This window comes from Danio rerio, chromosome 6 (genome assembly GCF_052040795.2).
Source record: "Danio rerio strain M-AB ecotype USA chromosome 6, GRCz13ab, whole genome shotgun sequence".
NCBI classification, from domain to species: domain Eukaryota; kingdom Metazoa; phylum Chordata; class Actinopteri; order Cypriniformes; family Danionidae; genus Danio; species Danio rerio.
In genome coordinates, this window is record NC_141026.1 from 19,035,083 (window position 1) to 19,051,252 (window position 16,170).

The window sequence follows — 16,170 nt, forward strand, 5'->3', positions numbered from 1 at the left end:
ATAAGCAGTAATTAAATTTGTATTTTTAAAACTTATTTTAAACGATCTGAAGGCAAAACAAGGTTTATAAAAGCTGGAAATATATTTCTTTTGATCCATACATGTACACATAAACATGTAAACTGTTCACAAAAATCACTCTTTAGTAACATGTCATACTTTTTGTTTATTTAACAGGTGTTTACATAGTCTCGTAAGATAAACTTAATTCATACATTTAAACCAGAGTTTTCTTTTTAAAGGGTGCTGCCGTTATCAGAGTGCAATGAATCTTGGGACATTCGAGTCTGCGAAGGATCCACCGGATGTATCCTTCATTACCTAGGAAACGAAGGACGCATTTTGAGGCTGCATTTGAAGGAGCTTTCAATTTTTTTTTTAAATAAGACAGCCTTCATTGTGGAGCGTTCACGCAGAAATGAGACACAGCCACAGTTAATAAAAACTACTCAATGTTTTTATTTTGTTTTAACACAAAATTTGTGGAGCCTGTTCATCAACTCTAAAAATAATACACTGGGAAGACAGAGAAACAAGAGGTTCCATGATGAAAAAAAGTGGCATCTGCATGTGTCGTGTACAGAGGATAACTTGACGAATTAGAGCTGATTTGCTATATAGAGGATTTTTTTTATATGTGGTAGCATGCCATGTAATCTGATGTTCAAATGGTGATACAATATTTAATTATTTCTATAACCAACATGTTTTATAATATTTCAGGAAACATAATGTATTGGTATCTGAAAGTCAACAGCCACATTTTACTGTTGCATGAAATCAGACACAAACTAATTTTGGTTGAACAAAAAAAAGCTTTATAACTTAAGAGTTTTTGTCTTTCTAGACCAGGAGTGTCCAAACTCGGTCCTGGAGGGCCCGTGTCCTGCATATTTTAGTTCCAACCCCGGTTAAACACACCTGAACCAGCTAGTCAAGCTCTTTCTGCTAGAAACTTCCAGGCAGGGATGTTAATGGAAGTTGGAGGTAAACTGTGCTGGACACCGGCCCTCCAGGAGCGAGTTTGGACACCCCTGTTCTAGACTATTAAAAATACAGTTTCTTTTGAAAGAGAAGTCAAAAGTGAGTTAAGTGAGTTTTTTAAGCTAAATCAAGCTTAATAGTTTGCCAGTAAGGTAAGAAAAATAATCTTGTGTTTAGTTTCAAATATTGTACTTACCCAATTGACTGATTATTGAGCTTATTGTAAGAAAAAAAAAACATTTTAATTACTTATTTATGAAAACAAAACAATATTCTTACTTGTCTAGAAAATGCTTCTTGATTTAAGACTTTAGATATTTGGACAACAGAAAAGCATTTACAGTAATGTTATGTTAATAAATGTTAAATGTTAGAAACCTGTAGGGGAGAGCGGGGCACAAAGTAACACTTTTTGGTTTTGGTCAAATAATGAACAAAGTATTAAGGTTAAACAAACCATTTTTTTCACCAATAACACACAAGCCTCTCTTACAAATGAGCACTAAAATTATGATCGCCGGACCTAGGGTTTTTGTGCAGTATTGCCAAAAGTGCCAGGAGTATAAATGTTACTATTTATCCCACCTGCGGGGCAAGTTGTAACAAACAGGGGGCTAGTTGTAACACATGCTTACAAAGGCAGATGTCACTCAGTTAATTTAATTTCTGTTTACTTTAAATAGTAGCTATATTTCCACAGTAATTGGCTCATTTCTTTTTTATTCTACATAGCACATTGTGTTTATTTATTTGTTTATTGGACAAACACATTTTAATCTATTTGCATTATTATCCATTATTATGCAATGCATTTACTATCCTACTTTTACAGATTTTTTTTAATAAAAAATATTGACTATAATAAAAAATACTTTTATGCTGCAAAAATGGTTTCTACTGTGTTCCTCATCCAAATTTCGCCCAACCTTTTAAATAATTTTTTGCATTTTGGTGAAAACCACAGAAGCATGCCATGGTTAACCCTGAGCAAATACCTTAAAACTCTGTTACATTTACCCCTGCGTTACTTTGTGCCCAGCATTTCCCTAACCATTGACTTCAATAACAGGAAAAACAAATACTATGAAAGTCAATGTTTACAGGTTTTCAGCATACTGTATTTTCAAAATTCAGAAAAAAAGAAACTCAAACAGGTTTGTGAAGTGAATAAGGAGTAAAAGATGAAAATTAAAATTTTAAAACTGTCCCAGCATCCATACTGAAATCTTTACTGTTTTGGGACAAGAAAATCAGCATGTCCACTTTAGGTTTCAGAGATGTGTTTTTACATGTATCCACATTTGTTAATGTGTCCGTGCGGTAATGACAGCCACACAGATATACTATTACTGTATATTAAATCATCATACCTTTAGTAAAAAAACATTTGCGCATATCTTGATCATTTCAATATATTACATAAAAATATTTTTTTATGTTTTAATTGCTTTTAAATGCCAGTCTGTAAACAGCTTTTATTAAAATATGACTTTCCCCTGCTTCCTAGGTTGTTTATGAAAGCCTGTAGACTGATTTTTAAGCAAAGTACTCACTCGTTATTATTGGGAAAATCAAAAGGATGTGACATTTACTTAGGCTCTTGAGAGCTCGCCTCGCTCTTAGCATCTTCAAATGAAACATTCTTTTTTTTTTTTTACATCCAGGATAATACAAAAGCAGCCATTCTATGTGATGTCATGTAAATGTGTCATGCCTAAGAACAACCATCATCATTTTTATGACCTCATCTGTTAATATGATGCTGGTGAATTGTTTGTACATATCCACATGACTATGATCACAGGTTTCTCACCGATGGTATTTTTTTGTTTATTTATTTGTTGGACAGTGTCAGGACGTTCATTAATGGCACAATTCATTCATTCATTTTCTTGTCGTCTTAGTCCCTTTATTAATCCGGGGTCACCACAGCGGAATGAACCGCCAACTGCACATTTTTTACGCAGCGGATGCCCTTCCAGCCGCAACCCATCTCTAAACCGAGGATCGAACCAGCGACCTTCTTGCTGTGAGGCGACAGCACTACCTACTGCGCCACTGCGTCGCCTTAATGGCACAATATCTAAGATTTTTTTTTAATTAAAATATCCAAAAAACACTGGAACAGTGTTATTTATATTCTTGACATACGTGCTTACATTAGCGTTGAGCGCTGTCGCCTCACAATAAGAAGGTCGCTGGTTTGAGCCCGGGGCGGCTCGGTCAGTTGGCAATTCTGTGTGGAGTTTGCACGTTCTCCTCGTGTTCGCATGGGTTTTCTCAGGTGCTCCGGTTTCCCCCCACAAGTCCAAAGACATGTGCTAAAGGTGAATTGGGTAAGCTAAACTGTCCATAGTGTATGTGTGTAAATGAGAGTGTATGGGTGTTTCCCAGTGTTGGGTTGCAGCTGGAAGGGCATCCGCTGCGTATAACAAATGCTGGAGAAGTTGGCGGTTCTTCCGTTGTAGCAACCCCTGATTAATAAAGCGACTAAGCTGAAAAGAAAATGACAGATTGAATGAATGTGCTTACATTATCCCAAAGGTTTTAAAGAATGTTCAAATCCAGCCACATAAGCTAGTTTTAATATACACTATATGCAATGTTGTTGAGTAACGATATTTCTTACCATGTGATTGCTATTTTTGCAGTTTTGAAATCGTTGCATATTAAAATAAACAGATAAAATATATTTTTTCAGATCTAATTAATTCTTTTTTTTTTAGAAACTTTACTTATTGAACACAAGTGGATAGCATTCATTATATACAAATGTCCAATTTCTGCTTTTTTTCCTTTTGAAAACTTTTGTAAATATTTAAGCCCGACACCCCTTGCCCTTCCCACCCATACATACACATAGCCACATTTCTTGTAAAATATATAACAGAAGACAGTAATAGAGTAATACAAACAATAAAATAATAACAGTAAAACAAAAAGAACAATAATAGAACAATTTAAGATAAATATATAAATAATTTCAAATAAATAAATAAAATAAAGTAGATATATTAGCTATTTACATCAACAATAATGTGCTACATACTTCTTAAGTTTTATGGTTTTAGTTGTGCTGAGGTTGAACCAATGCGTCTAGTTTAGGGCATAACAGTTCTGGAAAAAATAATAGATTAAAAAATAATATTAATAATATTGATAATTCCGACCATAAATAGATTTCTTAAATAATCACTTCCAGAGGTGTTAAATCATCAAAATAGTTTAGTAGTGGCCTCCAATGAGTATAAAACTTGTGAGACGAGCCTCTGAGAGAGAACTTAATCTTCTCCAATTTCAGAAGACTTAAGATGTCCTGTAACCAGATTTTGATTGAGAACGGTTAGTGCGATTTCCACATTAAAAGAATTCTTTTGCGAGCAACAAGGGAGGAAAAGGCAATGACATTATTTTGAACGTTTGTGACATGAAAATCATCTAGGCGTTTTCCAAAAATAGCGATGTGAGGGTTTGGGTTTAAATTAATGTACAATATATCTGAGATAAAAATAACCACCAGAATTCAGACAATTTGTGGCACGACATGAGATCTAATTAGTTCTAATTCAGACTAAAAACTGTGTTAAGGTACAAACATTTAGGACTCTATTTTAACGATCTAGTCGCAAAGTCTAAAGCGCATGGCGCAAAAGCTAACAGAGTTGTGCTTATTTTCTTAATGAGTTATGGGTGTGTTTTGGGCATAACGTGTATTAAAACAATCAGACTCTCATCTCCCATTTCCTTTAAGTGTCAGTTGTGTTGCACCAAGGCAAATTTGCTATTTACAAGACGGACTTTGTAAGTGGAAAAACTGAATGCTTCAATATTGAGAAAACAGTTAAACAGACCATCTGCAGCGTGAGGATAAAGAATGAGCCTCCTCCATTCGGCCTCTTTACTTTTTTTACTCCTTCATTTTTGTGGCTAAATAAATGGTGTTGTACGCACTCCACTGAAGACATCCATCAGCCGACATAATTTCATTAGTTTTTTTTTATTATTATTATTTCTAAATTCAGTTCTAATTTTCAGCTAACGAATAAATGAAACATAATAATGAAGTGTGGTCAAAAAGTTATATCCAAACACACGTCCTGTTCTTATCCTCTATATGATGATGCCTACATCTCCAAAACCCGACAGGTGGACAAATCTAAAATTGTTTTTATGAAAACTAAATATAAATATGCATATAATAAATAATACTGATAATAATAATGACATTATAAAATATTATAATTGTCATGAATAAACTGAATTAAAGCCCCCCTGAGATGTGACATGGAGGCAGTGATTTTTATATTTATGTTGAAAATATAATTTTTTTGTAACAGTTTAATTCCTTAATTCTTTTGATTTGCAAAGATATTTGTTTGATGCTATACGTTCTGTGTGTTTTAAGCAATGTGTAAGCGTTTGGACCTGCATAGGCGCATAACTAATGCGCTCTGTGCTGGAATTCAATGGCACGGCCTATTTTAGTTTCTCAAAATAGCAATGCGCCAACAATGTGCATTAACACATCTCCTTTTTAGGCCAGGAACACCAATGAGTTCACACTTGTGACACCCCACACTCTCAATTTTCCAGTTTGGTTTAATAAAAAACAGGGTGACATTTTTAAAAATTGCTTTAATATGTTGGGCGTTTTATTAGACTACTCAAAATAGCATTATAATAGAACCCTAAAATGTATTGAGTATGATAAAACAGCTCTGCGTCTCCTTCACATCATAGTAAAAGCCTTACTGCTTCCATAGCCTTGCTCATTTTTGATCAGCAATTCAGGTCTCATTTTGCTTTGATGGCTTGCAGCCTTACTCTGCTTCAGATTACCATGATATTAGCATTTGAGTACTTTAGCTTATACACATATATGATTTCAGCATGAATCCTGTAGGACGTAATAAAGATGCCAACATAGTCATGGCGTCATCAAAAATATACCTTTGTTTGTTGTGAATATACCCTCTAGTGGCGAAAATGACATCTGTACCTTTAATAGTATGTCATTCCAAATGTATTCCCAACTTCTTTTAAAAAAAAGAACAAAAACAAAAATAAATGCAATACCAAGTGAGCAAAGCCATTGAAACACACCAAATCACTATCACTTCGCATCACTTATACTTCCCAATAGTAAGTTGCAGTTCATGTAAACGTCACTTGTGTGGTTAATAACAAGCTTTTCCTGAATTCTACATATAGCCCCTTCAAGTCTATTGCACATCTCATAATTATTCTCTGTCCACCATAGACCAACAGATCGAGGCAGCGGGGGACAGACAGAGATGGATGAGATCTACAGCCAGATGTCCTCCAATCTCCCACAGGATGCCAGATTACGTAAAGACTTTAATCCAGATTTAGCAACATCCAGAGGTTGGTGTCCAGTCCCTCTTAACAGCAAAAATAATCTACAGAAATCCACTCCGATCAGTGCCAAGCCTAGAAGTGGATGGCAAATAGATAAACCTCTTGGGTTATATAAAAAAAGAAGAGTCGTTGCATGTCATATAGTCATAAGACAATTCGCATCTTGATGAATTCAGATCCTAAAAGCTCAAGACTGATGAACAGGACATGCATTTTTGAAGTAGGGAAAAATGTTAACACTGTGGGATCAGCCATTAATCATAGGGGAGGATTATAAACAACACACTCCCATGAGGGCCAATCAGGCCAAAACAGATGGCAATATTTTGTGCAAAAGGAATAAGGCCTGATTGTGGAATACTTTTGTGTCCATAATGCCTCTGAGAAAAAGAGTCCTACTAAAATGAGTTTTTGCATTCTTTTGTCTAATTAGAATGTCTAATATGCAGAAAACAAAGTGGCCACATATGGCACCGTTTGAGGCATGTTTGCTTCAAATGAACACATTTTCATCACTTCCACAAATAAACACACACGCACCCACTGATAAAATATCTGTACGTTAGTAAACAGATGTTAAAGAGAGACAACATCCTTCTTTTCTTTTTTTAACAAGTGAATAATTAGCACTAGTAAATATACAGCACTGTTTAGTCTGAGGTGGTGCTTAAGGGTGCTAAATTCTATTAAAAGAATGTAAGAACTCCCTTAGTGGACTGAATTTCAACTATCACACAAACAGAATCCAGTATCTGGCTTTCATTCTAAAAACCATTTGATTTCTGGTCTCATTTTGCACATTGGGAATATAGCAGAATTTGTTTTACTGCCCACCCTTTCCATATAATTGCTCAAATGCAAAAGCTGACTCTACATCAGTAAATGCTAAAAATGCACCATCTGTATGTGCATAGAAAACCTATTGATTTATGGAATTTGTTTTGGATGGGTTAGGATTAAAATAATCAGTCAAAATAATACAAATAAAAGCAGTGTTAAAACAAACCAACAAACCGAGAATTTCTTAATTTATTCATTCATTTTCCTTCTGTTAGTTCCTTATTTATCAGGGAGTTGCCACAGTGGAATAAACCGCCAACTTATCTAGCATATGTTTTACGCAGCGGATACCCTTCCAGCCGCAACCCAGCACTGGGAAACACCCATACACTCTCACAATTACACTCATACACTATGGTCAATTTAGTTTGTCCAATTCACCTATAGCATGTCGTTGGACTGTGGGGAAATCCTGAGCACCAGGAAGAAGCCCACATGAACACGGGGAAGACATGCAAACTCCACACAAAAACGCCAACTGACCCAGTTGGGACTTAAACCAGCGTCCTTTTTGCTTTGAGGCGACACTGCTAGCCACCGTGCCAACCAAAGAATTGCTCGTGTCATGATATTATAAATGGGTTTTAAGTTTAAAGTATACTTCAAATACTCTGCACTGCACATAATGCCAATTTCTCCATTGGAACATTATGCATGTATTTCACCACGAGATTTTTGGGAGCACGCATTCAAGGAATTCAGAGCTGTCACATAAGTTGTTTTTCTTGTTCGAGAGCATTTGTGAGTGAGATTTGCTCAACACTGTTTAAGACAAACATACAATGGCATTTCTGTACCTCTTTTTTTCCCTTTCAAAAAAGCACAGAGAACCTGGATGAGGATGAATCGTTATTAGGCATGGGTCGGTATAAGATTCTGACGATATGATAACCTTGGATAAAAATTTCACGCTTTCATGCTATTGTGATTACTGCTTTAAAATATATTCTTTTTAAATGTCTGGGTAAAAAACAAAAAACAAAAAAATTCCCCTATACATACATATTTCCCTAAACTATACATAGTATTTTTAAAAATATTTATAATATTTTGAAGCAAGTAAACATGTCAGGCTGAATCATTGACTTCCGCTTAAAAATGAATTTAAAATGACATCTCTGTAGATTTGTTTTTGCTGAAGATACTGTTGTCCTAAAAAAAGTAAATAAAAAATCTTATACATATTTTAGGAATGGTATAGTAGAACATTTTGGCGGGTTTAAAACCTTGACTTTTCCAAACTGTGGTATACCTTGGAAATGACTATCGTCCCATACCTAGATCTGTCATCAAATTAAGAGTGCTCTTTCTCTAGAAGTTGTAATCCCATTACTGCTTCTATCTGTCTTAGTTATCAGCTTCTTTCTATACAGACTTGATCATCACTAATATTAGTTAGTTAGTTATATCCAGACCAAAAGTTAAATGCGACCACAAACTCAGTCATAAGGGTCATTTGTTGTAAATTGAGATTTACATATTATGAACACTGAATATTAATAAGTCAGCTTTCTGATGATATATCGTTTGTTGGAATATGACAATATTTGGAATGAATACAACTAATTGCTAAGTTTAAAAACCAATGAGAAATTAAGTTTCGATATATTTACTAAATATCTTCATTGATATTGATCTTTACTTAATATTTCAATTAGTTTTGGTATTAAAGAAAAATATATAATGGTTTTGTGGTCCAGGGTCTCCACAAATCGATATTGTGGCTTTTTTAAAACACCGTTTTGCTATTTATCCTTTACTTTGCATTCTTTGTTCAGAAAAATCGTGCACAGTATGACTCTTTTTTTAAATAAATACCATTGTAAATCTGTTAGGTCCTTACAGTTACAGTAAAAAACAGCGGCACAGTGGGTAACTGTGGCCTACACATTAGAGCACCCCATTAATTTCAGAAGCAGCATCAGTGATTTTGGCCTCTGTGCAGCTTTGTAAGAGCAGCAGTGCTCATGACATCTGATTGGAAAAGTGGGTCAAGCTTTCTACTAAAGAGCTTCTGGCCTCTTCCTCTGTAGCGGCTATCAAATTAAGCACGCTTTGTGCATGGCTGAGCAATGCTCAGAAAAAGCTCTCCACATTTCCATTGCGCGTCTCTGCACGCCACTCAGTGTACAAAAATGTATTGTAGAAGCAGGACATCCCTTTCTGCACTGCGACTAAGGTTTTAGTTCCAATAAACAATGACGTCTCTTATTTAAACCTACTGAGGCATGAAGTGCATTAAATATAAGGAGGTATTACCGATGAAAAAAGATCAAGAGACCATATGTGAACTTGTTTGTATACATTGTCCTTGTTTTTTTCTCTCTCTCTCTTTAGGCTATTTTTTGTTTATCTTACAACATGCTTTAAGTATTATGGTGATTAGAGATTACTGGGTGAAATTAATTAAAAATATGCATTTATAGGGTTAGGATTAGGGTTTGGTTAGATTTACTGCATATTTATTACAGGCACAATTAGATGCATTAAATACTAAGATTATTTTGGCAAGTACATATGATACTGTAAAACACAATGTTAAGTTTTTTTTTATCATATTACTGTCATCTAGTTAAATTTGTTCTGTCTATTTTGGGTATAGATGTTATTTATAGATATTATTATTATTATTAATTTTAAGTTTATTGAACTTTGCAGAAAGAATCTAAAGTGTATTGTGATCATATGCAGATAAACTCAAACAAAAGACAACAAAGGAAAGAATTTCTAATTTCACCCAAACACCATCTCTGTAAAGCAGCCATATACCTTCTAAATTGTAAAATAATGATAACATTAAAAAGTTTGCAGTTTCTAAAACTGTCCTAGCACAAATATTACAATATAAAAACCTAACTATTATAAAAGCTAAACTAAGCTAAGCTAAACTCCAATTAAAAAACCAACAATCAACATTTGTCATTTCTATGCAGTGAAACACTATGAAAACTTGGAATAGTAACCAAAGATAACCGACTTCTTTTTAGCATTAACATATTTATCAGACTTTTTATATTGGCAAAGTTTTGAATATGGGTAGACAATCAAAAATAATTTGGGAATACTTATTATAAACAAAAGAGCATAAATTAATATCATTATTTTATAATCACGGTAATCAGGATAATGCCTGTACGCTTCCTTTTGTTCTCATTTTTTCAGTTCCAATCAAAGTCAATTCCGGCACAGTGCCACTTCAACTATCTGTCACATTCAAAGGCAGTGTCGATTTCCATAGACAAGTCTTGTGGTAATTACTCAATAATTGAATTATTGTACGTAAGCTTAGTTAAATATAAACAATGTTGTGCAGACAGTGGCAATAAAGAAATAAAGGGCATCTAATTGACCAGTTCTCCTAAGCGATAGCACACGTTCCTCCAACGTGCATTGTTCTTTTGTATTTGTTTAATTAGGTGTAATGACTCATTTAGGAATGTCCTCGAAAATCAAGTCAGACCATTTCCGAACAATGTCCAGCCAGGTTCAAACTATAGTTATAGCGATTCATGAATTAATGATAAGTTTGACCTATGATCGGCCTAGAAAACAAAACTAGTTCCACAGCAGATACATTAAATGTGTTTTAAGCCAACATCTGGATCATTTTGTAAGGCTGTTAACAGTGGGATTTGCCAAAATCATAACATCAAGATTAATAGGTTTGTTTTCAATCAAAATGAATGCAAATAAGAAAGATCATTAAAAAGGAAACATGTCCATTTTTTTTTGTTCTTTCAAAATACATTTTTGATTTCATAAAATAATGAATATTCAAAACAACACAACCAACATCTGAAAACATTAAAAATGGAAGGTTGGAAAGAGGCTTTACCTTTTGGTGCTACTGGAAACAGATGGCCACCACTTTCGATGTTTGCGAAAAGATTAATAAAAACAGAACGACAGGCAAAGGGAAAATTATTTTTCCCCTATCCTCTTGGTTAACTCAGATTGAAAGGTGGCATCCAATTGGCTGGAAGACGAAGTCATGTGAACACAATGTCACAACACGTGACTTTCTGGCGAAACAGAATGACGGCAAAACGCAGATGGACTGGAGTGATTTTAGGGTTCGGATCTTCGGACAGTGTTGTGAAGTGCTGAAAGCAGGTCAGGAGTCCATGGGTACAGGGGCACATGGGTTTCCCCTCCTGCGAGATATCCTGATCTGTCCAATGAGACACCCTGGTCATTCAGCAAAAACAATTGGATGGCTCTCATCTGTGTCACCCGGATTTTTTACCCTGAGGGTGTCCCGGTTATGACGATAGATATTTACTCCTACAATGAGTAACATAAGTAAATCTCTTAATCCCCCTCTGCCTCACGTCACCAAACAAAGCAGCAACATTTCAAACACATATCTACAAACTTAAAGTAATAATAATCACTACACTGAGGAATACTGACAGAGCATTTATATCTTTGCAGGACACAGGTGTGAGCTATGGTGTTTGGTTGTGCTTTAAATGTTATAATGCTGTCACCCAAATACTCTAGTATACTTTCAATTCTATGTTCCAGATAGCCCAGAATGGCAATGAGCTTTAGCTTTCTCTTCTGTGGATTAAGTGACCCAGAGCAAATCCATGGCGATGCTGGGACAGTTGTGGAGGGATTAAGCTTCAGTCATTACGATTGAACACTCCGTTCAGACAGTCACTGTACATTTATTCTCCATTCTTATACTTAAATGGGACATTTGAAGGGGTTTACATGAAAGCAAATTAGAGAAATAATAAGCTTTTCTTCTACTTTAGGCTAAGTAAAACTCTTTTCAACCAAAAATGGAAACTGTTTTCTAGATTGTGGGTCTTTGTGTACTGTTTTGGGGGCCTGAAGATGCAAACTGTTAAAAAAAAAGAAAAGATTTACACTTGGAATTTTGGTGTACACCCAGGGCTCTTTGACGTCAAAATTCAACTCATTTAGACATTGAATGCATATCCGCCAAACATGAGTCTGGCTGAAAAGGGGTGGCCTGGGGCAGTGGTTCCCAACCTAGATTTATGAGGGCTACTCTACTTTGTTTCTCACTCTAGTTTGAAGGCTACTGGGAATAAAGAAAGTACAGATTTTCAGATTAATATTAAAGTTATAGTAATCATTAATAGCTTATTCCCCACACTTGAAAAAAGAAAAAACAATTAAAAATTCTGACACAAAGTTAACAACAGTCTCACAGAGGCACAGCATGCAGCGTATCTTATTTTATTTTAAATATGAATCAAATTTTCATTTATACTGTTTTTTTCAGACCATAGACTGAGCTTTAGGCATTTCAACAAATGCATATTTTAGCATATTGTGCATAAAAATTGTGATTTATTACTATTTTAATCTTTAGCTTTACTTTCATAAAAGTCTTGTCTGCTATTTCTATTTTAGGGCATGAGAGGTTGTTAGATTTTTGTATTATTAACTACATTAAAAAATTAGGAACCAATGGTTTGGAGAGTACTGTTCGCATGAACTGTGTAGAATGATTCACTTCACAATCACACCACATCACAAAAATGAGCTGATATAATCACAAATTAATTGGCTAAAGAGTGGAATTATGCATTTACTTGGATTTAAGCAGAGTGTATGTATATTTATTTCTGCTCAACTTCAGCAGAAAACGACTCTCTTCTTGTTCATTTGAACCTTTACATTACATCCATGATAAACAGATGTGTGTTACTCAGTATTGACACTAAAAATGATACTACATTTTCAAAGTAATTTTCTCCTCCTGCGTTGTCATTACCTAGCAACAGCAGTCAGCGTGATGATGCAAACGTATTGGGTGCAGAACCAAAAAACGGTGTGGGGTTTACCTTGGGGGGAGGAGGGGTTAACCAAATTTGGGTAAGAACCAAGCTTTAGCGATCAAACCCAATGTGAAAGCACATTAAGTGCAAGCTTGTGTGAAAACTGTGACTTCGTTCACATCCCAAAATCCCTTGTCTTTGATACCATGTGTTTATTCTGCCACTGCTGAGCTTTTCACATTTGCCACATCTTTCTTATTGGCATTGCAAGCGTTTTCCATTTCAACATTGTGATTAGTTTAAGACAAACTAACAAGCATTGTATAAAATCAAATGAAGTAATTATTAACTGTCTATAGGCATTTGTTGGTAATTTTGCAACAGCAACTCTGTGTCTGTGTGTAGATGAACGAACGTGTGCGACAAGCTAACTGCTGACTTGGCAATCAAAATACTGTATATTTAGTGTTTCCTATATTCATGTGAACATTGTGATTGTTTTGATAACTGATGACTGTACATAAAACTTGCAAAGTGTAAAATAAAAATTTTTCCATTTCTAAGTCTCATAAACATAATCATGCTTCATCATTATATATGATTCAAAGCAAGTCGCTATAATTTGTTGTTCTTTAGCCTCCTTCTACCAACACTTTACATTTCCGTTTGTCCTTCTTCCCTTCCATTAGTTTTGCTTGTTTTTTTAGTTAACATGAGCAAACAATGAAAAGTATTTTATATTTCATATCTTAAATATTCGTATTTTATATATATTAATATTTGAAATTTCATATTGCTATTAGTTTTTTTTCATTCCATTAGTTGTGTTTGTTTTATTAGTTAACATGAACAATGAAAAATAAAAAAAAAATAATTATTTTTTGTCATATCCTTGGTTAGTGATCATTTAAAATTTTGCTTTAAAAATACTTCATATTTTAATCATTTTAATGGACCTGAGGTAACATACAAAGGACATCATCATTTTGGTAACACTTTACATAAGGTCTCATTAGATAGTGTATTCGTTATCATAAAGTATATCATCATACTTTTACAGGTTTTATTAAACACAAATTATTAATTGTTAAATAATCCAACTGTTTATATAATCGAAAAATGACTTTTGCTGCTTGTTGAAACAATTATTACTTATTTAAGTTCAATCCACTTAAACTTAGAAAACTGATTAAGTTAACAATCAATTTGTGTTGGGACCACACAGGCCCGGATTGGCTAATCGGGAGGACCGGGAGAATTCCCGGTGGGCAGGTCCGTTTTTTTTGGCCGCGAGGGCCGGTATCCCTAACTCCAGAATCTGTTGCTCTCAGCAGTCACACTTTTAAAATTTATTTATTTACTTATTTACACAGCATTTTTATTCATTATTTTACCGTAGCTTTACTCTTTTTATCTATTTTCTCGCAGCCTGCAGGTCAATGATAATATAATTTAGATGAGTCAATATTCAAAGAATTTCTGTTGTGGTTCAATTATTATTATTATTTTTTTCATTTTTATTGTTAAGACATATAATACTGTTAGGGTTGTTGAACATTTGAAGTTCTAAAGCAGCTGTTTTCTTAAAAAAAGACGTGATAGTGTCATTAGAAATTGATTTGGAAACGACCTTATTTTAATATAGTCAGTCGTGAACTGAGGTGGGCCGGTCTGAGGCTTGAAACTCCAGGGCTGAATAGGAGTCCCACACCGGCCCTGGGACCACATAAAGGATTTGTGTTAGCTGTAGCATTTTCTACACTGTAATTTGTTTACATTAGTTCGCAGCATATAAACTGGTAAGAGATACTTTTACTTTTGATAAAAAAAACAAAACAAAAAAAAACAAGTCAGAGATTTGAACGAACTAAGATTAGAAATATTGTTCATTCTTGTATGGCTATAGTAATAAATAGTACTTGTTCTCACTCAGTAAATGTACTATCATTTTTTGCGAGGACACCTTAAAATAAAGTCTTTCCTAAACTAAATCTTATTTAAAAGTTACCATGAATTGCATTAAATAATGTTGAAGTTACATTAACACATGTGAGCTAATGGAATTTTACTGTAAGGTAACACCAGAACATTGACACTTTAGCTTCCTTGGTTGCATTTCATTTACTTAATATACTGAATGTATACCCAAAGGAAGTACTGGTTACATAGTAAAAAGTATATGAGGTTAGATTTAGGGGTATGTTATATAGCGCTACACTTTTTCCATGTTACAGCCTTATGCCAAAATGAATTAAATTCATTTATTTCCTCAAAATTCTACACACAATACCCCATAATAACAATGTGAAAAAAGATTTATTTGAAATTGTTGCAAATTAATTAAAAATAAAAAACCTAAAAAATCACATTATATTAAATACAAATTAAGTGTGTAATGTTTAGTAGAGTTTTAAAAACTTGATTTGCCAAACTGGTTTGTTGGGACCATAATGTAGGATGATACACAGCTTACTGTCTATTGAATTGCCCCTGGGAAGATTACACAAATAGAGCATTAAATGTGCTCCACATTGAAACAGGCAATGCAGTGAAACTCCAGATTGTTGTGGAGAGAGCCACAAGACTGGCCAATCATAGAAACTAAAGTGTATTTTTTTCTGCAAATTGTCTCACAATCACTCTTCTAGAGCAATGATTCTCAAGCCTTTGTTCCTGAAACCACCCCTCCCCCACCACAAAAAAGAAAAATGGATCCTTCCCCACCCCAGTTGATATTCAATATAACCACAGATGCAGTTAAACCATTCTTATTGTTTTATGTTACCAAACAAAACTAAAAAAAAAAACATTTTTGCTGCTTTTTCAAACTAATAATTTAAAATGATCTAAATCAATTTTGAGTTTTTAGGGACAACAACCAAACTGTTTATGTTCAATTCACTTACATTTATATAAAACAATTAAGTTAACAATATAAAGGAATTATGTGAAACCCAGCTGGTTATTTTTACAGTGAATTATTTTTCTTTACGTACTTTTAATTTCAGTTTCAATGCAATTCTCTTATATTCGTTCTTCTTGCATAGTTTTGCTCTTTCTTATATTGTGTTTAAGGGGCTTGGTTTTGAGAACACCTCCACTTTGAACACATTTATTAATTTTACACTGGATTGCTTTTTGTAATATCTGGCAACCTGCATCTAGAGCTTTAGCAAAGAGCACATGTTTTGTAAAGCAGAAAGCTCAT

At 34.2% G+C, this 16,170-nt stretch overlaps 3 protein-coding genes across 10 annotated transcripts in view; 2 read left to right on the forward strand and 1 right to left on the reverse strand.

The window, feature by feature from the left end:
• Positions 1 to 11,096, reverse strand: part of zgc:162999 — a 42,009-nt gene extending 30,913 nt beyond the window's left edge. For 5 of the 8 annotated variants that reach the window (XR_015492440.1, XR_015492442.1, XM_087254760.1 and 2 more), the window contains 1 exon segment: positions 11,039 to 11,096. The gene's annotated coding sequence lies outside the window, so the exon portion shown is untranslated. 8 annotated transcript variants of the gene reach the window in all.
• The window catches only part of LOC147843474 (uncharacterized), a 388,615-nt gene that overhangs the window by 200,969 nt on the left and 171,476 nt on the right, over positions 1 to 16,170 (forward strand). The window lies entirely within an intron of this gene.
• The window catches only part of slc19a1 (solute carrier family 19 member 1), a 50,808-nt gene continuing 40,882 nt past the window's right edge, over positions 6,245 to 16,170 (forward strand). The window contains exon 1 of the mRNA XM_087256996.1: positions 6,245 to 6,369. The gene's annotated coding sequence lies outside the window, so the exon portion shown is untranslated. The remainder of the gene's footprint in view (positions 6,370 to 16,170) is intronic.